Here is a 23150-nt window from a genome sequence, read left to right on the forward strand (position 1 = left end):
AGTATTCGGAACAGTACACAAAAATACAAGTACTACACATGATCAAGAGATACTACAGTGTGTAGTATGGTATTCTACAGTATACTACAGCTTAACTACAGAATTCCTATAGCAAGTACGTAGTATTCCACAGTAAAACTGTGGATTTTAAAATTTGTGTTGGTCAAGTGTTAAGTGCCACCAACAACTGACTCTTGTAAAAAGTCATCCACAAAATTTTGGGCAGCATCCTTTTTCTCCCCCTTTTCCAGAAGTGTGTACTTGCACACTCCCTGTCTTGAATTTACAAGCATTGGATTGATGTAATCATTGGCTAGAGAGTTTCCCACCATTGTTAACGCCATAATGGCAAGAGTGCAAGGGTACACACTTTAGGGAAATGGTTGGAGAATGATCGGGATGCAGCCTTGGAGTTTTCATTTATTGAAACTGCTGCTATGAGCAAAATCATCCTGACCATAACAATGAAGTCACACAAGGAAATAAAGCAGTTTGCCAATGTAGTATCTCTGCTGTTGATTCCATTAGAAACCACACTTTTTACGTTGTTGTCTATTCCATGCTAATTGATTTGTTAGAGATATACAATTTCATGCCTTGCATCTCTCTGCACATTTTGATTATACATAACAAGTGGACAATATATTGGAAGGGGATTTGGACATCATACTGTATGTAGTCTTTGATGTGTCGAGGATTAATTTACATGTCCCATTCTGTCTTCCTTTCAGGGTAACCAAACCAAGCTGGAATTGGGTCAACAGGCAAAGACATCTGAGACAAATCACAGGCACTGCACCCGACCAACGATCTATACGTGAGACCCACTTCTCTTGGGATGGGGGGCACCGAGTTGCACAAAGCTGCTCTGATTGGCTGGAGCTCTGTCTGTCAGCTGTCAATCACAGCCTGAGGAGCAGGTTGGTCTGGGAGCTGTGGGGGGTGGGGAGAGGAGTTCCAGAACTTCCAGGACCACAATCTGCTTGGCTGACCTGCAGCAGGAGCATGTTGAGGGGAACCAGGCCAGGGGGAACCAGTACCTCTCCACGGAGCTCTCGAGGAGCCACTATAGATCCTGGAATGGGGATGGTCTACCTATCCAAGGTCTACCTTCTCTTATGGATGGGCTTCCTGTTAGTGTCTTGTGTCTGTCGGTCGTGGCTCAGACCCCGGTCCACCCTCTTGTCACCACGAATTACGGGAACTGAGGGGGTTAAAGACGACACTGCCCAATGAGATCCTAGGGCCCGTGGAGCAGTACTTGGGGATCCCGCACGCTGGCCCCTACAGGGGAGAGACGCTTCCAGCCCCGAGCCGCCCATGTCCTGGCCTGGGATCAGGAATGCTACCCAGTTCGCCCTGTGTGTCCACAGTACCTGGAGGAAAAGTTACTCAACGATATGCCTGTGTGGTTCACAGCCAACTTGGACTACAGTGGTAACCTATATGCAGGATCAAAACGAGGACGCTGTACCTAACGATTTACGTGCCAACTGAGGATGGTATGTCACACCCTGATTAACACAAATATCTTGTTATCCTCCCTCTGTTTGGCTTTGTGTTTGTATTGGCATTTCACTTTGCAGGTTCATTCGTCCTGAAGCAGTTCAGAGTGGCTGGAATAACTTCCTTGAACCAGAACGGTGGTGCACTTTTGATCCAAAGTGCGATACTTTCACCAAAGGGCACAACGCTTTTTGACTGAAGGTCAAGGCTTGGAAGTGAAAGTGGACAATGTGCTCCAATAATGACAGAATATAGAAATAGAAAATAGTATCATCCCACTGTCGAGGGCGCAGGATGTCCCACTCCTGCAGTAAAGTTATATTCTATTCACTGTAGCAGTTGAAGCCTTCTCTCCTGTCGATTAGGTGCAGGCAGAGGTCCCGTTTTGAGTGAGCACTTCTAATGCACTTACCCCCTTCAGGCCCCACCTATCAGACTCCTACAGCAAGATAAAAATAAAATAAAGAGTGTTTGATAAAAGCTTGGTCTCAGTGCAACTGGAACACAGATGTTCAAGGTCAAACTGAACTGTTGCTGGGCTGTCGCTGTCTCTTCTGAAGAGATAGACTCTTTCCGGTCTATGAAGGTCAATGGGAAGAGAATTCTCCAAGTATTCACACCCTGAACTCTACAGCTCTCAGCTGCATTTAGTCTGAGCTCTTGCCATATTAAATACCACAAGGAGGGGATAGATAATCCCGAAAATCCCAGTCCGGAAGCAAAAGCCTGTCGCTACGCTGACATACTTATTTCACAATCTCAGAGAGAACAAAGTTCTTATAATCACAGACATGAACTGAAATCTCTATACCCTGTGGGCTTTTTCATTTACATGTAGGCAATTGGAATCAAACATGTAGGATGTCCAAGTTAATCCATTATATTCAGTCATTCTCTGTTGTAGTGTGGCTTCGCCAACAATGTTGTAGAAGTGGAGTGGATGGATCAAGGGTTCGAATTCTTGTGGACAGACAGTGCTGCTGTCTATATATTGGTTAAGCAGAATCGTCTGAACTCCTTGGTCTGTGTATTGGCAATATAACTTGCCTCAGGTATCTTTCATTCTGATACATTATGCCCTTCTAACCTGAATTCATAGTATGTCAATTACCGAATGAAGGCAATTTCAGTATCAGAATATTAGGATATGTTTGTTGGCATTAAAATGTATGAATGCAGGTCATGGATGTTGATGTAATAAAAATCAACTGAACTAAAGCTACAGTTCTCCAGCTAAAGGTAATTGGCCTGAAGGAAAAACTCAACAGCAAAAAGAGCTGCAGGGATGGCTGGAGGAGTGTTCTGTCTCCTCTTTCAGGAGTCAAGAAGACAACTCTCTCCAGTCTGTTTGAGTGCATCCCAAATGGCACACTATTCCCTAATAGTGAACTACTTTTGACCAGGGGTCCTATTCACTACTACGTAGTGCACTACGTTGCATTTAGGGGACACAGACTGTCCTCCTCTTGAGGAGTCAGTCAGTGCTTCATGGAAGACAACACTCTCTCCCCGTTCTGTTCATCTTCTTCTTCTCCATACTGCCGGGGCTGCCCGCCATCCTTACAGATGCCTCAGAGTTGCCCTTTTCAAATCCTGTGTAATGTGGAGACATCCTGCCAGCCCAGGGATCACAAAAAGAGGATTCTAGATTTATAGTTCTCTCTTCAGAGTGGACTGACAGATTAAGAAAGGCCTTCCATTGTGTCGTCTGATTTAAGTACAAAAGACTACGCCATATATAGTTAAATATCCGATAACCTGCACAAGTTCTGTTCTTTGTATCCTTTTTGATTGTGCAGTGTGGGTGGTGAATGCCGTTTTGGCTAGCGGGGTTGGCTTGTGAGGTACATTTTGGGATTGTATTTTAATGCCAGAGCTCCTTTAATTTTAGGTGCTATGTTTGTCTGTGCTGAACAAAAAGCGCAGTGTGTGTTTGCTTGCTAGCTCCTGGAGCTGTTGCTAGAAGCTGGCTTTATCGTTCTGACAGTGGCTGCAGACTGGGTACTACAGCGGAGACCCGGGAGGTGATCCTGTTTTTATTGTGAATTAATCAGAGTGAATATGGAGCCTCTTGAGGGCTCTTCTGGGTGAGGAGACAAACCACAGCAGGGTTGTCCCAAATGGTACCCCTATTCTATGTAGCGACTACTTTTGACCAGGGCCCATAGGTAGTGCACTATGTAGAGAATATGGTGCAATTTGGGACACATCCCATCTCTCTCTCTCTCTCCATCTTTAATTGTGAACACCGTCCTACATTAGTTCTGTTTTGCTACTATTCAACACTGGAACAGAAATAGAAAGCAGCAATTACTATAAATCTACTGCTTGTTACCCTTCATGTGCGCTCCCAGAGATAATTGGCCTCTCTACATTTCAATGGTGAGCTGTAATTTATCAGATCTTTGTTGGTTATCATGGGCTGATGGCTGTGGCCCACACCTTGGTTACATCCAAAATGGCATCTGTTCCTGACATACGTACTTTTTGATTATGTCCATGAGGCTCTGGTCCAAAAGTAGTGCGCTCTGTAGGGACTAGGGTGACATTTCAGACTCACATCCATCAATGGGACAGTGCAGGCAGATAACCTGTATTATTGTATTTCATTATTAATCAAATTATCACTTCACATAGAAACACAGGAGGGAGAAAAGCTACATTACATTGAAGAAAGATAAAAAAGTACATTGACAGGGGCTTGAATGACAGCTCAATACAGTATTATAGTAGGTTTACCCCGACCTAACTGCTTCTTCTTCTGTGAGTGGCTTGTGTAAGAAAAAGCCGTGCTCTTTGGGTCCTTCTCAAGAGCATGTCTGGCAAAACCCAAATGGCACCCTATTCCCTAGTAGTGCTCTACTTTACCAGGGCCCATAGGGAATGTCCACTAAAAGGGAATGGGGGAGTCATTTGGGACGCAGCCCTTCTCTGAGCATAAGTAGCCTGCCAATGCCAGGTTCGGTTCACAGCGCTGGAGCTGAGTATTTAGCTGTCAGTCTGTCTGTGGTGAGTGTGTGATTCTGACAGTCAGTCATATGCATGGAGAGGCAGGCAAGGCCAGGCAGGGAGAGAGAGGACAATATCTCCAGGGTAGGTCATGTGGCAGCACAAATGGCACCCAGAGGGCTCTGGTCAAAGATAGTGCACTATAAGGAATAGGGTGCCTATTTAGGGAAGGGGGGACGAGGGCTCGGTCAAAGATAGTGCACTATAAGGAATAGGGTGCTATTTAGGGAAGGGGACGATGGCTCTGGTCAAAAAGTAGTGCACTATAAGGAATAGGGTGCCTATTCCAAGGGAAGAGGAAGAGGGGCTCTGGTCAAAGGTTAGTACACTATAGGGAATAGGGTGCCATTCGGATGCAGCCTTCAAAGACGTGCACCACGTTTAGACTTTTTCAAGGGCAACAAACAAACTGAAGACTCAGTCAAACACTGAGACTGGATTCTTCTTTCATCTGGTCTGACAGATGTTTGGGTGTCTGTCTGATGGTGCGTTACAGTGAGGTGTCTGCGAGTGATGCATTGTGTATGTGCGTGTACGTGCACGTGTGTGGGTGTGTGTATGGACATTCGTACTAGGACAGATGTGGGAGTTTATGCTTTTAGTGCGTTAAACTGACATGCCACTTGCCTTTGTTTGTACAGCTTGGAGATATTGTTAACTGTGAGATTACTTTTACAGGCCTGTTCAGCTGTGTGTGTGTGTGTGTGTGTGCTCAAGGCTTAGGCCTCATTATGTACCAACCACGCTAGAGATCTAGCGCCTCAGAGACACCAGACCAACAGAAGTGCAAAACAAACAGTTATCATAGCAATGTTTGTTGCTTTCTTTAAATTAGATTATACTTTAATTGGTACTAGGATGAATCCAAGGTAATCGATTCCTATATAGTTAACTACTTGTCACCACGGCTCATAGGGCTTTGGTCAAAAGTAGTGACTATAAGGGAATAGGAAAGATCACATGAATTTCACATGTGAACTCATGAAGTGTTCCAAAAACACATGTTTTCATGTGATCATGTGATCTTATGTGAAGTTAATGTGATAATGTGACAACATATAAAGCAACATGTGATATGTAAAACTACACAGATCATGTAAAACTACAGTGATCACATCCCACTGGGCACAGACGTCAATTTAACGTCTATTCCACATTGGTTGCACGTGGAAACAACATTGATTCAACCTGTGTGTGCCCAGTGGGATGGAAGTGTTCCAAAAAAAGTGATTTTCCACATGTGAAATCCAGCAAATTTCCACAGTGAAATCATGTGGTTTTTCTTGAAGGTTGGTGGGATGCAACCACTGTCTAAGTCCAGCTTACAGTGGCTTACAGAATGTGCTACAGAATGCCACTCTGATCCCATTATCGTCCACATTCTGTGTCCTGCCTCGTGTCTTAACCATAATGACCATTACTATTATTATACTAATGGGTCTGAGAATTAAGTCTATTTTATTAGCCAGGTATTACACCACAGCAGGCTAAAGGTCCAGTTGAAGATCAAGTTCTAGGCAATGGCTAATCATTTCCTCTAACAACACGCCCACTCTCAAATAGCATAAGACCCCCAATCCAACCCCAATGTAGAGAAGGGTTCAACACTACCCTGCTCAGTACAGTACAGAGACTATTACAACCTATACAACCTCTGTATTCATAAATCACACACTGTTCACCTCGGCTGGCAGGAAAATCACCTCAGTGTCTCCAGTTGCCTTGAGGTCATAACACTACTAATCAAATAGTATTCGGTCACATACGCGGAACAAACAGTGTAGTAGTACCTTACCAGTCTACCACTATATGAAGGAAGGGAAAACGATAGCTTAGGTGATTTACATATTTTAGTAGGGAATTTGACGGGTGTAGTATAGTGAGAGTTAGTGATAGAATGAATATATTTTACATTGATAATTTAGGATGAAGATTAGAGTGGACTTGTTGAGACTTGTTGTTTGTTTCTGCTGATTAGTGTTTGTGATTTATTTATGTTGGTGATTTTGCCCTAGTGGGAGGGGGGTAGCCTATACAGTGTCTAAGGGGGAATTATTTTAAAAGCTACTTGCATTAGGGGTTAATAGGAAGGAGTGTATTAGATAATTACCCGTATAAACATTGTGTTAGAACATTATCAGAATGCTGTGTTGGTGCTCCCTACATTGTGTGTCATGCTATCCAATTGGTTGAAGCACTTACTGTTAGAATGAATATGTTTTCCTACAAGATCTTTTTTTCTCTCAACACAAACCCCCCAAACTTTGAAAGTTTTCAATGTATTTTTATCATTCTTTTTTTGATAAGATTGTTTTTTATATATATATATATATTTTTTTAAAAATCTGTTCCTATCCCCTGTACCTCCCTCTGCTGTTGACTGTAGGAGCCAACTCAAACAGTAAGGGTGATTTCACCAATAATGATGGTGGATGAAGAGAAGGTATTTTTTGTTTTTTCTTTGACCCCCCAAAAATAAAAAGCGATATTGTGATGTACAAAACAATATAGATTATTTTTTGTGAAGTTATTTATTTTTCCCTTAACTTGAATATAATGACCTGATTTTTTAAACCTTTTGGAGATGAGATAAATAAGAATCAGAAGATCGGGTACTAAGGGTGAAAGGTCACCTCTAAATGGGAATGAGGGTAGAATAGTACCACAAACCTTCCTCACTCCCCTTTGCTGCAAAGTGAAAGATGTTAAATTGAAACTTGATGTATTGTCTTTGGCCTCCCTCGGAGGGGGAAGAATATGTTTCCTTTATTTTTTTTTTTTTCGTTGCTCGGTGAAGCATGAGCACTACACTAACCACATGGACAGTGGACACCTGTTATTTGTAACTGTAAAATTGTGAGTTTTGCGCTTTTGTGATGGTATATTAACCCAAAATGGTGGTTTGATTTTTGTCTGAGTTGCTAAAGATCTGGGGGATGGTAGGAGAGGAGTGGAAGCACTGGGGAAATGTAGTGATGATAAGGCACCGGGTTGTTTTTGGTTAAAATAAAGGGCAGAACAAGTCGGACAATTTTTAGATCACTGTGGTACGATCGGTTGGGCATTCTCTTGCTCAAAAAGCTGCAACACTAGAAAGTGGCATATATTCTCAGTAATACAGGTTTTATGATTTCACCCTCTGAATGACGACTGTAGAAAAATCAGATTGCCTTTATAGCGATTGATGATGTGAAAAGGTAATAGGCTTGGTAGGTAGGAGGAAAGCTGTGAATAAGGTTACCTTAAATCTTATTAGGAGATTACTAAAGCAATGTGTGTGTACCTATAACTACATAATCATTTTTTCTTAATTTTTTTAAATGGTGAAACGTTTTTCAGAAATATCTATTGTAACCTTTAGAATCAGTGATAATTGCCATGAATGCATTTATTACTATTTTTAAGTGTATTGGATCAGCGTGTAAGAATTATCTCTCTGGTGACTGTGTGAGATACAAATGTTAACTAAAAGTAGACGATTCGATTCTGACTCTTGAACAGTCGATTTTGAAATGCCTGGATAAACCCTTCATTTGAAGAACTACTGCCGTGTAGTCAAAACCCACGCCTGTGTTTTCAGGGAGCGCTATGGCGCAGTGCAGGCGGAGGATCGATGCACACTGACTGTTTGAACATCTGCACCGGCGAGAATTATCCCCAGTCCCTGAGGTTATAGCTCTGCTAATAGAGTAAGTGTGCTGTAGAGCAGAGACACCCAGCACACACATGCACGATATGCACTCACACAAACACACTGACGCACGGAAAGGACGAACACACATGCGCACAGAAAGACGAGGAAGGGAACACACACGCACCATAGACACACACCTCGCCCACACCACAGCAATGCAGCTCACTGAGTCCCCCCTTCCCCTAACTCCTACCTTCTCTGCCGGAGTTCCCCACTTAAAAGCCCTCACCTCAGGCTTAAATGACATAGAAGCGCATTCCTATTCTTTGGAATTTTTAAATGGCTGCATTTGAAAAACTTAGTTTTTCTTTTTTGCCCTCAAGGAATTTTTGAAATGTGCGATCAAATATATCCTTATTATTGAATTACTAGTTTGGAGTAAGAAAGAAAGGGTATTATTTGAAGTGTTCTGAATTGAGACCATGTCTAAGCGACATTAGGGGTGTGGAGTGTGTAGACGTACTTCAAAACTAATAGTGTGGTATAATATAATGCCTTTGAGACTTCTGACACTAAGCTCTGAGCACTTTTCTTAAAAAAATAATAATATGACATTTAGAGACGCTTTATCAAAGCGACTTACAGTCAAGTGGCATATATTTATTTACAAGGGGTGATCCGGGGATCGAACCCACTACTGGATCACAAGAGCCATGTGCTACCAATTGAGCTACAGAGGACCATCTTCTTGGAATTGTATTCTGTTTTTGACAGGCTTTGGCACACTAGAGACTGAGAGATGTGTTAAAGAAGATGTATCATTTGGCACCAAACTGGATATTTTTTTTATGAAACAGGGAGGGATTACCTTAACTGTCCAATAAGAAACACTAGTTTAGGTTGCGAAACATTTGCTACGATGTGCTCTAATGATTAGACCCAGGTCTATCAGAAAAGGAACAGGAAGTGTGACTAGCGAATTCTGTCTAACCGTGGGGTTGGAGAAGCTGATTGTTCCCCATGCATGGTCATTAACTGCCATCTTCCATCCCCTGCATCCCTCCCTCCATCATCCTTCATCCCTCTATCCCATTACTAACGCTTGGAAAATGCTGAAACCAATGGAAAATTTCTGATGACCCCCCCCCTATTACCCCTCTCCCCCCCCCCCCCCCCCCTCCCCCCCCCTTCTCCCCACCCCCCCCCCCCCCCCCCCGCTGGAGATAAGTGTGCGGCGCCGAAGCAGTGCCGGAGAGGAATATATTATCTCCCCCGGCACGGTGGGAGTGATGAATATCTAGGGTATGCTCGACTGCAGAGTACTCGAGCCAGGCAGCTGTTGATAGGCAGCTCATACAGCTCCTCACAGAGACAGAGCACAGAGAGAATAGAGAGAGAGAGAGGGGGGTAAGAGGAATGGGAGAGAGAAGAGAGATAGGTAGAGGGAAGAGAGAAGAAAAAGGATGGTCTTCCTCCTCTAGCCAATCCCTCTCTATTTCTTGTTTTAAGTGCTCTGGAGTGACCGGATGGGGACACGCTGGGACAAGGAGACGACCTACCCCCAAATTTTTTTAACATGTTCAAAAATTAAGGTCTTTAGAATGGATGAAAAGTTGCTATTGTTTAGTCTCTCAGTTCAACCTCCCAGAGCAGGTCAACATTAGAGATGTGAGAGTGACAGACAATTTGCTTCTATGTTTGATCAAAGGCCAGCCAAATATCACAGAAACATAGAACTCAGAGCCTAGCTTTTAAAGAAGAGCTGCATCAGATGAATATCTGTTTTTAGACAGGAGTCACTGACAACTTTATGTGGTGCCCCTCTTTTAATGTCATCTGGCATTTTCACTTGGTTTCAGCAGCTCCCATCCTACTAATAAATTAATGTAAGAACTTTTTAGCGGGGAATGGAGAAAGTGGTCATTAAATAAGACATGAGTTAGTTACCCTTCCTCCAACTTGTCCCATCGACCCAGTCTCTCGTGAAGTGCACTGTATTGGCTGCTGCCCAAGAGGAGCATGGCAGAGGTGAAGGAAGGTTCAAGACGCACAACAAGACTGCAGCTAAGACCGTATAGGCTAGGTTGGTGCTACCAGGTGAGGAGTTGTGAAAAGATACATTCACATTATGTAGCATAGGCGCCCACTCAGAACACAGAGGAAATTAATAACACTGTGGGTTGTTCCACCTCTTCTTTCTATATATTGGTGGTTTTTTTGGGAGGAGGGGAACGATATAACAACACGCACACACACACACAAGTGCACACACACACAGCTGAGCTCAATGCAAAGGAATCATCTGTGGCCATAGGGCCTGGAGATTACTAGGGTTAATGTGGAGGCAGAAGGAATGATTTAAACAGGACTGGCCCACCCCCTGCAGCAGCAGCCAACGGCGGATGAACAGAAACCAATAATCGGAGTGTACTGAAAGGTTGTGAATAAACACAAGTTTGGGAGGGGTAAACCGAGAAGACCGAGCCAGTTCCATGACCAACGCTTGCCGAGATAGACCAAGGGAATCTCATTTATTTGGAAATCATGATTTGAAATAGCATTGCAGAAACACACATTTACATTGCTGTACAGCTGACTAACATATCAGACATAAATGAGGCTACACATACAAAAATGCATTGGTGATAAACATAGCATACACACATTTTATCCAATCCTGTGGTGGGGCCGTGCATATGATTTTCCCTCGATGCTCTCATCCTGGTGAGATAGAGCCCTGATAATATGGTAAGATGATGTATGACCCCACTTGTTCAGCCAGTGTAGTAGATATTACGAGATACACTAATGACGAAAAATATGTGGAACCGAACATCATTCAAAATCATGGGCATTAATATGGAGTGGTCTCTATAACAGCCTCCACCGGAAGGTCACTAGATGTTTGGACATTGCAAAACACCCCAGACCAATTCCTCCCCCACCAAACTTAATAGACATGATTGGCAGGTAGCTGGCATCGACAAACTCAGATTTGTCGCTCGGACGTTGCCAGATGGTGACTGCCAGTCCAATGGCAGCGAAAGCTTTACACGACTCAAGCCAACGCCGGCATTGCACATGGTGATCTTAGGCTTGTGTGGGATGCTCGGATGGAAACCCATTTCATGAAGCTCCTGACAAACAGTTAGTGTGCTGGACGTTGCTTCCAGAGGCAGTTTGGAACTCGGTAGTGAGTGTTGCAACTGAGGACAGATGATTTTTACTCACTACGGCTCAGCACTCGCGGTCCTGTTCTGCTTGATCTTGGGTGGCTCACCACTTCACGGCTGAGCCATTGTTGCTTCTAGACGTATCCACTTCACAATAACAGCACTTACAGTTGACCAGGGCAGCTCTAGCAGGGCAGAAATTTGACAAACTGACTTGTTGGAAAGGTGGCATCCTATGACGGTGCCACGTTGAAAGTCACTGAGCTCTTCAGTAAGGCCATTCTGCTGCCAATGTTTGTTTATGGAGATTGCATGGCTGTGTGCTCGATTTTATATACCTGTCAACAAAAGGGTGTGGCTGATATAGCCGAATCCACTAATTTGAAGGGGTGTCCACATGCTTTTGTATATACATTTGCATTCGAAAAGTATTCAGACATCTTCCTTTTACACATTTTGTTACGTTACAGCCTTATTCTAAAATGGATTAAATAAATAAAAAATCCTCATCAATCTACACACAATACCCCGTAATGACAAAGCGAAAACAGGTTTTGCAAAATGTTGCAAATGTATTAAAAATTAAATTATACACTATACATTAGTATTCAGACCCTTTGCATGAGACCTCAAATTGAGCTCAGGTGCATCATGTTTCCATTGATCACCCTTGAGATGTTTCTACAACTTGATTGGAGTCCACCTGTGGTAAATTCAATTGATTTGACATGATTTGGAAAGGCACACACCTGTCTATATAAAGATCCCACAGTTGACAGTGCATGTCAGAGCAAAAACCAAGCCATGAGGTCGACGGAATTGTCCGTAGAGCTCCGAGACAGGGATTGTGTCTAGGCACAGATCTGGGGAACGGTACCAAAACATTTCTGCAGCATTGAAGGTCCCCAAGAACACAGTAGCCTCCATTATTCTTAAATGGAAGAAGTTTCAACCACCGAAGACTCTTCCCTAAGAGCTGGCCGCCTCGGCCAAACTGAGCAATCTTGGGGAGAAGGGGCCTTGGTCAGGGAGGTGACCAAGAACCTGATGGTCACTCTGACAGAGCTCCAGAGTTCCTCTGTGGATATGGGAGAACCTTCCAGAAGGACAACCATCTCTGCAGCACTCCACCAATCAGGCCTTTATGGTAGATTGGCCAGACGGAAGCCACTCCTCAGTAAAAGGCACATGACAGCCCGCTTGGAGCTTGCCAAAAGGCACCTTAAAAGTACTCTCAGACCATGAGAAACAAGATTCTCTGGTCTGATAAAACCAGATTGAACTCTTTGGCCTGAAAGCCAAACGTACGTCTGTAGGAAACCTGGCACCATACCTACGGTGAAGCATGGTGGTGGCAGCATCGTGCTGTGGGGACTAGTCAGGATCGAGGGAAAGATGAATGGAGCAAAGTACAGAGAGATCCTTGATGAAAACCTGCTCCGGAGGCTCAGGACCTCAGACTGGAGCGAAGGTTCAACTTCCAATAGGACAACGACCCTAAGCACACAGCCAAGACAAAGCAGGAGTGGCTTCGGGACAAGTCTCTGAATGTCCTTGAGTGGCCCAGCCATATTCGGACTTGAACCCGATGAAACATCTCTGGAGAGACCTGAAAATAGCAGTGCAGCGACGCTCCCCATCCAACCTGACAGAGCTTGAGAGGATCTGCAGAGAAGAATACGAGAAACTCCCCAAATACAGGTGTTCAAAGCTTGTAGCATGCACAAGAAGACTCGAGGCTGTAATCGCTGCCAAAGGTGCTTCAACAAAGTACTGAGTAAAGGGTCTGAATACTTATGTAAATGTGATATTTTGTTTTTTACTTTAAATAAATTTGCATAAATATCCTGAAAACCTGTTTTTTCTTTGTCAGTGTGGGGTATTGTGTGTAGATTGATGAGGAGAAAAAACAATTTAATCAATTTTAGAATAAGGCTGTAACGTCACAAAATGTGGAAAAAGTCAGGTGGTCTGAATACTTTCCGATTGCACTGTATAGTGTATCTACCCAGAGGCTAGAAGAACACCTTTCTATTTTTTTGGTTGAAGTAATGAAATCCTTGAAAAATGCCTCCTTCCCTAAATCATTTATTCTAAACTCACTGCTTCTCCACCATGTCCTAAGGAGGTAGAAGGGGGAATGCAGTGGTAGAATGCTGAGCTATGAATTCTGGAATGCTGGACCCATAGGAATCAACTATTAGGTAATGAACACCCTAATGAGGCTTGTGACTGCTGGTTGAACTCAGTGGTCATTTATCCTGCTAGCAGGCTGGGTGTTTGTGGAACATGATATCCCCTCTCCAATCTTCTCTCATACTAAGGCTCTACCCTCTTAATTTATAATCACCACCTACACATGTACTAATCACCAGCTTTAATCAGAACCAGATAAGGTATTCATCCTGCCTAATTGTACTGTAGCAGTCATGTTTGGATGCGTCTCAAATTACACCCTATTCCCTTTATACGGACTCTGGTCAAAAGTGATGCACTAAGTAGGAAATATGGTGCCATTTGGGAAACAGTCCTTGTGTGTTGGTGTAATTCCAAGAACATAATCCCTGTACAGATCTCTGCAGAATGATGCCGCTATCACATATCTAAGCATCCCCAATACTACAGTACTTACAGTGGCCCTATCTCATCCAATTGTGTTTGCATATGACACCCACTTTGAATGTCAGCTTGCCTTCTTTCCCCCATGGCTCACTTTACATGGATTTTCAAAGGCATATTATATGTAGTATCAGATTTCTACACAACAACATTACAGTACGATTCTCTAATCACTGAAAAAAGGGGACACAAATTATTACTAACAAATTGATTTCTCTTGAGGTGAGACAACCAAAAAGGTTAATTGGATTTCCCTGCAGTGTGCAGACTAGATATTGATCACTACGGATGTTATTAAAATGTCAAGAACATATGCATCCAAAGTAGAGGATGTGGCTGGCTCCTTCCTAACCACCCAAATGACGCACTGTTACCTATATAGTAGCCTTACACTACTTTTGACAAAGGTCCATAGGGCGATGGTCAAAAGTAGTGCACTATATAGGGAATAGGGTGCCATTTGGGACACACTACCAGACTCAGTGTTATCTACAGGTGCTCATGCTTGTTGCTCTTCTTTCCAGACATCCATGATGAGAACGGGCTGAAGCCAGTCATGGTGTACATCCATGGTGGATCCTACATGGAGGGAACGGGGAACATGATTGATGGGAGTATTCTGGCGAGGCTAGGAAACGTCATGTAATCACCATAAACTACAGACTCGGAGTGTTAGGTAAGTCACAGCATAACATTTGGGTCTTATCACTTTGTGTTGTGTTTTCTATGGATTGATGGATTCATCCATGTTGTTTGTTTGACGGTGTTTCGGTTGGCTGTGGTACTGCAAATCTGGCGATTAAAATTGTGAGGTTTATGTGGTATAATTTGTATTTTTCTAGATTTGGATTCTTTTGTAAAATGATATTGGATTGTAATTCAGTATGGCACAGCAGGGAATAAACCCATACTAATTGAATAGGAAGTAAATGAGTTGAGAATATTTTAAGGCAGTGAATACTTTACCTGATTTGGCAGAAGTTTACATCTCAAATAAGATTGCTCTAATAGTACAAGAGAGGAGAATGTGATGATATGAGAGGATATTTATAATAGGAGAGGTTTCTGGTAAAACAACGTTAAATGTTCCGACATGGAATTAAGCAATCTTTTCCCAGCATATCCAGTCCTGTAACTCCAGTATGAACTTTGGGAATAATGGTGTCGGAGAGGTTATCAACCTGATATGCTTTGTCATCCAAGTCCATAGTGATACTGTGTATGTTTTAGCAAATTATACTAGACCTACGAATTGGAAGATATACAGTACAAACACTCAAGCTATACTGTTTTGCTTCTACTATGTGGGCCCACATTATGCTTTCTCCCTATATATATTGTTACCAACAGCTATATTAGTCAGAAGAAGCTGGAAGATTTATCCAGGTCTATTTTCTAAATCCACTGTACAGCACATTTCGCTGTTCTTTCTGCAGTGTTCAGATAGACTCCTAATCTCGTCCACCAGCCGGCTCTGTCTCTGTCACACCTCTCTGTCTCTGTCACACCTCTCTGTCTCTGTCACACCTCTCTGTCTCTGTCACACCTCTCTGTCCTGTCACACCTCTCTGTCTAGAAGTACAACACCTCACTTTCTATACACGGTAATAATTGAGCCTGGGGACGAGCTGAGACTATACCTGGTAGTTTCATGGAGACCAAGATGCGGAATTGTTGTTAAGCCCATAAGAAAACCAAAGCTACATCCAGGGTGTTCAATTCATATTCACACTCCGGTATCCACTGCTGCTCTGCTTTCCATTTGTTATAAAGCTGAGCTGTCTGCACCACTCGCTATATTTAGTTTAGCGATTGAGAGCCAGGGGGAAAAGGTGTTCTGGAAAAGTGTGCACTGCGGAAGAAAGAAAAAAACGTAGACAGGAGAAAGGAGGCCCTCGTTAAGTCTGTCTCTCTGCCTCTTTGACAGACTGGGTGAGGAGGGAGACACCATGAGAGAGATGAGGTGTGTGTGTGTGTGTGTGTGTGTGCATGTATGCGTGGGTGTGCGTACCTATACGTGCATGCGCGTGCGTGTCTCTCAGAGTAGAGGTTCAGGCTAGAGCATCCCTCAGCTACATGGTCACTATTCTCCCATTGAAAAAGAAATGTATTCATCCCAGATAAAGACAAGGACCAGGATGTTAATTCTCCTCAGACACTCAGCACCTTCCGCTCCCAGAACATTGGACACGCTCTATAAAATAGGCTAGTGTCTGTGTATAGTGTGTTCAGATAGTCTAATGTCTGAATAGTGTGTTCAGATAGTCTAATGTCTGAATAGTGTGTTCAGATAGTCTCATGTCTGAATAGTGTGTTCAGATAGTCTCATGTCTGAATAGTGTGTTCAGCCTCTTAATCTCACAAACGCACAGAAGGTTGGCATGGTGTCCGTGCAGCAGAGTGTGTGTGAGTTGGAATCAAGAGCAGTCAGTGGGTCATCTGTGCAGTGTGTGTGTGTGAGTGTGTGTGTGTGTGTGTGTGTGTGTGTGTGTGTGTGTGTGTGTGTGTAGCATCTCCTGCTCTGTATCCAGTGGCTGGCCCTGGCTGTGGCCGCGTTGGTACCATGCCATGCTGCCACGCTGCTTTCGTAACACTGCACCATCTGTGTCCAAGCGCCACATGGGCCGATCTGTGTGACGAGCTCTCCCTGAGCTCTATTACTCTGAACTAGGATGTGTCAGAGCCACATGGCACTCTGCTCCTCTTCTCCTCCTCTCTCTCCATCCTATTATGGCGAGACATGAGGGGGCCTGCTGATGGCTCCCTGATACAGACGCATGTGTCTTGTCTGCCTTCACTTAACCTTCCCTATCCTTACCTTCCCCCCACACCTCTCTCTATCTCTCTCTCTCTCTCTTCTCTATTTCTCTCTCTCTCGCTCTCTCTCACTCTCTCGCTCTCTCTCGCTCTCTCTCTCTCTCTCTCTCTCTCTCTCTCTCTCATCTCTCTGTCTCTATTTCTGTCTCTCGTTCTCTCTATATATATCTGTCTCTCTCTCTCTCTCTCTCTCTCTCTCTCTCTCTCTCTCTCTCTCTCTCTCTCTCACTCTATCTACTGCTTCTCTCTCTGTCTGGTAAACACAGGTTCTGAGTGTTTGGCATCTAGGTCTTAAAATACAATTAAATACCAACTTAATCCAGTCCAGATATAGGTCCAGATGAGGGCTTTTACACCCCACAGGGTCTGGAAATATAACAGGGATTACCAATAGTTTGTTCTACTGGTGAATCTGCAACGGAATGGAAATATTGTTTTGGAACACGATATGTCCCAGATTCTAGGCCTATTCAGTCGGATGAGGAGAACAGTTTTAGCACAATATTATTTTAGCTGATTGATCTAGATACAGTGTCCATATTAGGATAGCGTCTGTCGCAGCAGGACTTGTCAGTGTCAGTCTCCGAGATCTAAAACTGCTTGAAGCCTCTGTTTCCCTTCCCTGCCCCCTGCTGATTGTGTCAGCTGACACATATTGAACTGCAGTTTCCTGCACTGTGAAGAGTGTTACGAGAGAGAGCATTCCATTTATTCAGTACTATTATATCAAAGAAAATCTCATGTAAAATTGTGTGTCTTTCATTGTAGTTTATTTTATGTAAGTCTGTAATGTCTATGTTAATGTTTTAAATGTGTGTACTTTGTAGTCTTTTTATCTGTGATGTATTTTTCATTATTTGTTGGACACCAGGAAGACTAGCTGTCACCATTGGCGTCGACTAATGGGGTTCCTATTAAAAATCCTAAAAAAATACAAATAAATGTACAGTATAGCATTCTTCACATTTCTTGTATGTCCTCGGTAACCCTTTAGAATGAGTTCAGTTGTCTAATGTGAGATACATATGGAATAAGACGTTCCATCCAATTAGAACCATAATTGATTTATGTGAAGCATAGATTAAGTACATCTGTTCATAATGATGATTTAGATACAGACCACCAGTATTGACAGCTTCTATTCATCAATTAATCACAACAGGATTAAGCAATAATGAAGGGATTAAGTTATAGATTTCAATACTCTATAGGCTTCTGTATTAGTGTAGTCATAGCATCAGCGATATTGAGACAGAGATACATGATACAATTCTGGTCAATTCCTGGTTTCTTAATATTGACAAAGCAGAATATCAATGTCCTGAGATTCTGTCATTTAATCCCTGTTTGTCTGTGAACGTAAAGAAGCATTTGCATACATACACTAGACACCACTGGCCACATCAACAACTGAGAGAGACAGTGAATGATGTGTCTCACAACAACATATCATAGTATTTATGTTTCCACTGTCTACATATATACTGCTGTGTTTTTTGTGCTGTTGTGTTTTCTCTAGTGGTGGCCCTAGGGACCCAGAAGGGGGCCTAAAGGGGACCCTACACTACTCCACTCACACTGGGCCAAGGACAGCTAGTGCCAGGAGGAGATCAGATCTGAACCGCCTGTCGATTTCCCCCAGCTAGTGAGGGATGGAGACATGTCACACGTATCACTCTTGTTTGGGAAGAGAATATGTGTGTAGACTGGAGGGGGCCTGGGAAGCTGGATGGCTGGGAGGCTGTTCATGACATATTCAATAAACACACTAATTCTGAGTCACAGAAAGGAGAGAAGAGAGGCTGTTCTGACGTGACAGAGAAGAGAAGATAAGATAAGACAGAGACAACCCAATGCCCCCAGTGTTGATGCCTGGTCAGCTCCCTCAGCAGCCCCAGTGTTGATGTCATCCTCAGCAGCCCCAGTGTTGATGCCTGGTCAGCTCCCTCAGCAGCCCCAGTGTTGATGCCTGGTCAGCTCCCCTCAGCAGCCCCAGTGTTGATGCCTGGTCAGCTCCCTCAGCAGAGCTGTCAGTCCAGCAGCCCCAGTGTTGATGCCTGGTCAGCTCCCTCAGCAGCCCCAGTGTTGATGCCTGGTCAGTTCCCTCAGCAGCCCCAGTGTTGATGCCTGGTCAGCTCCCTCAGCAGCCTCAGTGTTGATGCCTGGTCAGCTCCCTCAGCAGCCACAGTGTTGATGCCTGGTCAGCTCCCTCAGCAGCCCCAGTGTTGATGCCTGGTCAGCTCCCTCAGCAGCCCCAGTGTTGATGCCTGGTCAGCTCCCTCAGCAGCCCCAGTGTTGATGCCTGGTCATCTCCCTCAGCAGCCCCAGTGTTGATGCCTGGTCAGCTCCCTCAGCAGCCCCAGCTCATTTCAAAAAGGAGGAAACGAACAAACATGCATTTCTTTTGGCCTCGCAAACGCAAGAACGGGCCGGGACAGGAAAACGAGGCTGAAAAGTAGTCGTTTTGCCACTTTGGCAAAGCATTCATTAGCATGACAAATGGTTCTCTGACTATGCTCCTTTTGACAATGTGTGCCAGTCTCATGCCTACTTACAAATGAACCGCAGCCACTCCTGACTGCTATTAGTTACCCTTTATTCCACAAAAGCCTTTATATCAGATTCTGGCTCTGATGTGTCTCAGGAAGATGGCGGTGTGTTATAGATAGAAAGAGAAATTGACGTGCTCAGCTCAAACGTTTGTAGTAACATAAAGTATTGGGTGGCGGGTTTTAAAATGCATATCTGGAAGAAAAGTAAAAACCTGCACTCAAGCGAAATGTTCTTTACGTTTTAATGCTTAGTTTTTTTTGCAGCATAGGTCAGAACATTCTTAAGACATTAAAACGTAATATTTCCGTGAGTGAGAGTTTTCCTTTCTTACAGTGTGTTATAGATCGTACATTGAACCGCTGATTGTTTGATTCCAGTGTTCCACTAGCTAGTTCTTTCTTTTTTTTTCACAATGGTTGATTTGGACTTAAACGGTGGTAAATCATTGTAAAAAAGAGAAAACATTCTCAGTCAATTTACCTGGTAAAATAAGTGAAATAAAAATGTAATTGACGTCATGTTGAATGTTTGTTCTTAACCTTTAATGGTTAATTCAGATCCATGTATAACAATTAATTATCACTATTTTTTGGAACAGTTACATTTTAGATAAGAGTGAATAAAGCTTACAACAAAGGAGTTGTTAAAAATGACTTTGCAAATCAGAAATGAAATAAATTAATAGTTAATTCTGTTGAGTAATTGTCAGATCAATATGGATTACAGTTGAATATGAATAGCTTTTTTTGTTTGGAAGACCTTTAGAGGAGGGATGTGATTGAGCTTTTTTAAGCCTGGGTAACATTATTTAGCTACAGTGCCTTGCAAAAAGTATTATCCCCCTTGACGTTTTTTATTTTGTTGCATTACAACCTGTAATTTAAATTGATTTTTATTTGGATTACATGTATGACATACACAAAATAGTCAAATTTTGGTGAAGTGAAATTAAAACATTTCAAAAAAGATAAAATAAATAACGGAAAAGTGGTGGGATATGTATTACCTTTGCTATGAAGCCACTAAATAAGGCTGGGAAAATAAATAATAATTAGTTAAATAAAGTCACCTGTGTGCAATCTAAGTGCACATGATCTCAGATATAACCTCTGAAAGGCCCAGAGTCTGCAACACCACTAAGCAAACCACCAAGCAAGGCACCCAGAAGACCAAGGACTCTCCAAACAGGTCAGGGACAACGTTTTGGGAGAAGTACAGATCAGGGTTGGGCTATAAAACAATGTCGTAAACTTTGAACATCCACGGAGCACCATTAAATAGTCATGATTAAAAAATGGAAAGAATATGGCACCACAACAAAACTGCTAAGAGAGGCCACCCACCAAAAATCAAATGACCAGGCAAGGAGGGCATTAATCAGGAGAGGCAACAAAGAGACCCTGAAGTAGCGGCAAAGTCCACAGCGGAGATTGGAGTATCTGTCCATAGGATACTCTTAAGCCGGACGCTCCACAGAGCTGGGCTTACAGAAGAGTGGCAAGAAAAAAGCCATTGCCAAAAGGAGGGGAGACTCCCAACATAGAAGAAGGTACCTGGTCAGATGAGACTAAAAATTTAGCTTTTGGCCATCAAGGAAAACGCTATGTCTGGCGCAAACCCAACACCTCTCATCACCCCGAGAACACCAATCCACCAAAGATTTTTCATAGCAGGGACTAGGAAACTGGTAGTGAATTGAAGGAATGATGGATGGCGCTAAATACAGGGAAATTCTTGAGGGGAACCTGTTTCAGTCTTCCAGAGGATTTGAGATGGGACGGAGGTTCACCTTCCAGCATGACAAGACCTAAGCATACTGCTAAAGCAACACTGAGGGTGGTAGCTCAGTTGGTAGAGCATGGCGTTTGGGTAACGCCAGGGTTGTGGGTTTGATTTAATGGGGCCAGTAGGAAAATGTATGCACTCACTAATTGAAAATTGGATAAGAGCATCTGCTAAATGACTAAAAATGTAAAAAAATTTAAATGTTTAAAGGGGAAACATTTAAATGTGTTGGAAAAGGCTAGTCAAAGCCCAGACTCAATCCAATTGGAGAATCTGGGTATGACTTAAAGATTTCTGGTACACCAGCGGAACCCATCTCAACTTGAAAGTAGCAGTTTTGCCTTTGAAGAATGGGTGAAATCCCAGTGGCTAGATGCTAATTATAGAGACATACCATAAGATGTGAACTGTAATAGCTGCAAAAGGTTTCGTTACAAAGTATTGACTTCGGGGTGAATAGTTATGACGAATATTTTGTGTTCACAAAAATATATTGATTTCAAAGTGGTAGTATGTTGTGTAAATTAAATGATAAAACTCCCCCAAAAATCTATTTTTTATTCCAGGTTGTAAGGCAACAAAATAGGAAAATGCTAAGGGGGGTGAATACTGTAAATATAAGGCTGATTGCAGACAGGTAATTTTTAAAGTATTGTTGTCTTAATGGTTAGCAGAAGAGCACTCCATTGTAGTTGTAAACAAAACACTGAAATATATTTATATTGAAATATTGTCCTTGGTGTAAGTTTTTCAGGTAAATAGATTTTTGGGAAAATAGATATTTTATGTTATAAGGCACATAAATATGAAAATGGGCAGTAAGCTAAACACACAAGCCAGCTATGTTTTTTGGGAAGTAGGCATGTAGTTTCTCTCCAAAACCACCACACAGAGATAATTTTATACATTCACATTCATTCACCTTTAAGTGTTTTATTAGCTTTTGAGCTGTTTGAGCTAATACAGAGCTGACAAGGTTGTGAGCCAAGCAGAGCTAGGGATGGAGAGGAGAGGGGAATGGAGGACACGACTCGGTGTGTGGATCAACACACACACGCACATACGCACGCACAAAACAAAGAAACACACATCACACATCACACACGATACACATAAGGACAACAGCACACACATAGGAGATAAAAGAGTGTATGGTAAAACAGCAAAACACAGAATTCAGAACAGTAGAAAGATCGAGGGATGCTAAAAATGAAGAAAGTTATTTAAAGATTGGTAGTGGCTCAATAAGTTCACGCCTGAAAGATCTTAGGAGATGATGACTGCAAATGGCAGATGATGACTGCATGGCGATGCCCCTCTCTCACCCTCCATTTTCCCCCAATGATTGTATAAGTTTAAGTAAGTGTGGTAACAGAGATAGTGAATGTAATTGACGCTGATTGAATTTTGGAATTACAATCGGTTGAGATGAGAGCATTGCCTGCCCCCCCTCCATGGTTTAAAAGAGCCTCAGCCTCTGCTACCCAGTCTGGTGGATAATGAGACAGGATGGGAAATGCCACAGTAAATATTTTTTAATGGGACCTCGGACTGCCAGAAAATGCTTGATTTGCAAATGGCTAAGTGGAATGGGTGGGGCGAAATATGTTAAGGCACGCACTGGTGGAGGATTTGGTTTGCAGGAGGCTAGTAAACGGTAAGAGTGGTGGTAATGTTTTACCCAGTAACATTATGGACGATGGTGGAACAACACAGGTATAGTATTTTCCGGACTCCCCTCCGTGTTGGAGATCGTGGCATGTAGACCCACACCTTTTCAGGTTCAATTGCTATTATACCAGCTGGAACGTGAAGCAGTAGAGGCCTAGAGAGAGTGTGGTGTGTGGGTGTGCCTGCATGTTTTTGTGGATACTGTTTGCTATAGGTGCTAAAAAATTATATATGATTTATACTCTTACAGTTTTATACATTAACATATTGTCAGATAGTAACAAAAATAGGCTAAAACCATAAGAGGGATTTTTAACATAGAGAGTGTATTGAATAGTTGATGATCACTATTATTTGAGATTACAGTTGTTGAGTAGAAGACA

At 42.9% G+C, this 23150-nt stretch overlaps 1 pseudogene; it reads left to right on the forward strand.

Moving 5' to 3' along the window:
• Window positions 1-345: 345 nt before the first annotated feature.
• LOC123482563 overlaps window positions 346-23150 on the forward strand; it is a 50526-nt pseudogene continuing 27721 nt past the window's right edge.

Source organism: Coregonus clupeaformis, chromosome 35 (assembly GCF_020615455.1).
Source record: "Coregonus clupeaformis isolate EN_2021a chromosome 35, ASM2061545v1, whole genome shotgun sequence".
Classification (NCBI taxonomy): domain Eukaryota; kingdom Metazoa; phylum Chordata; class Actinopteri; order Salmoniformes; family Salmonidae; genus Coregonus; species Coregonus clupeaformis.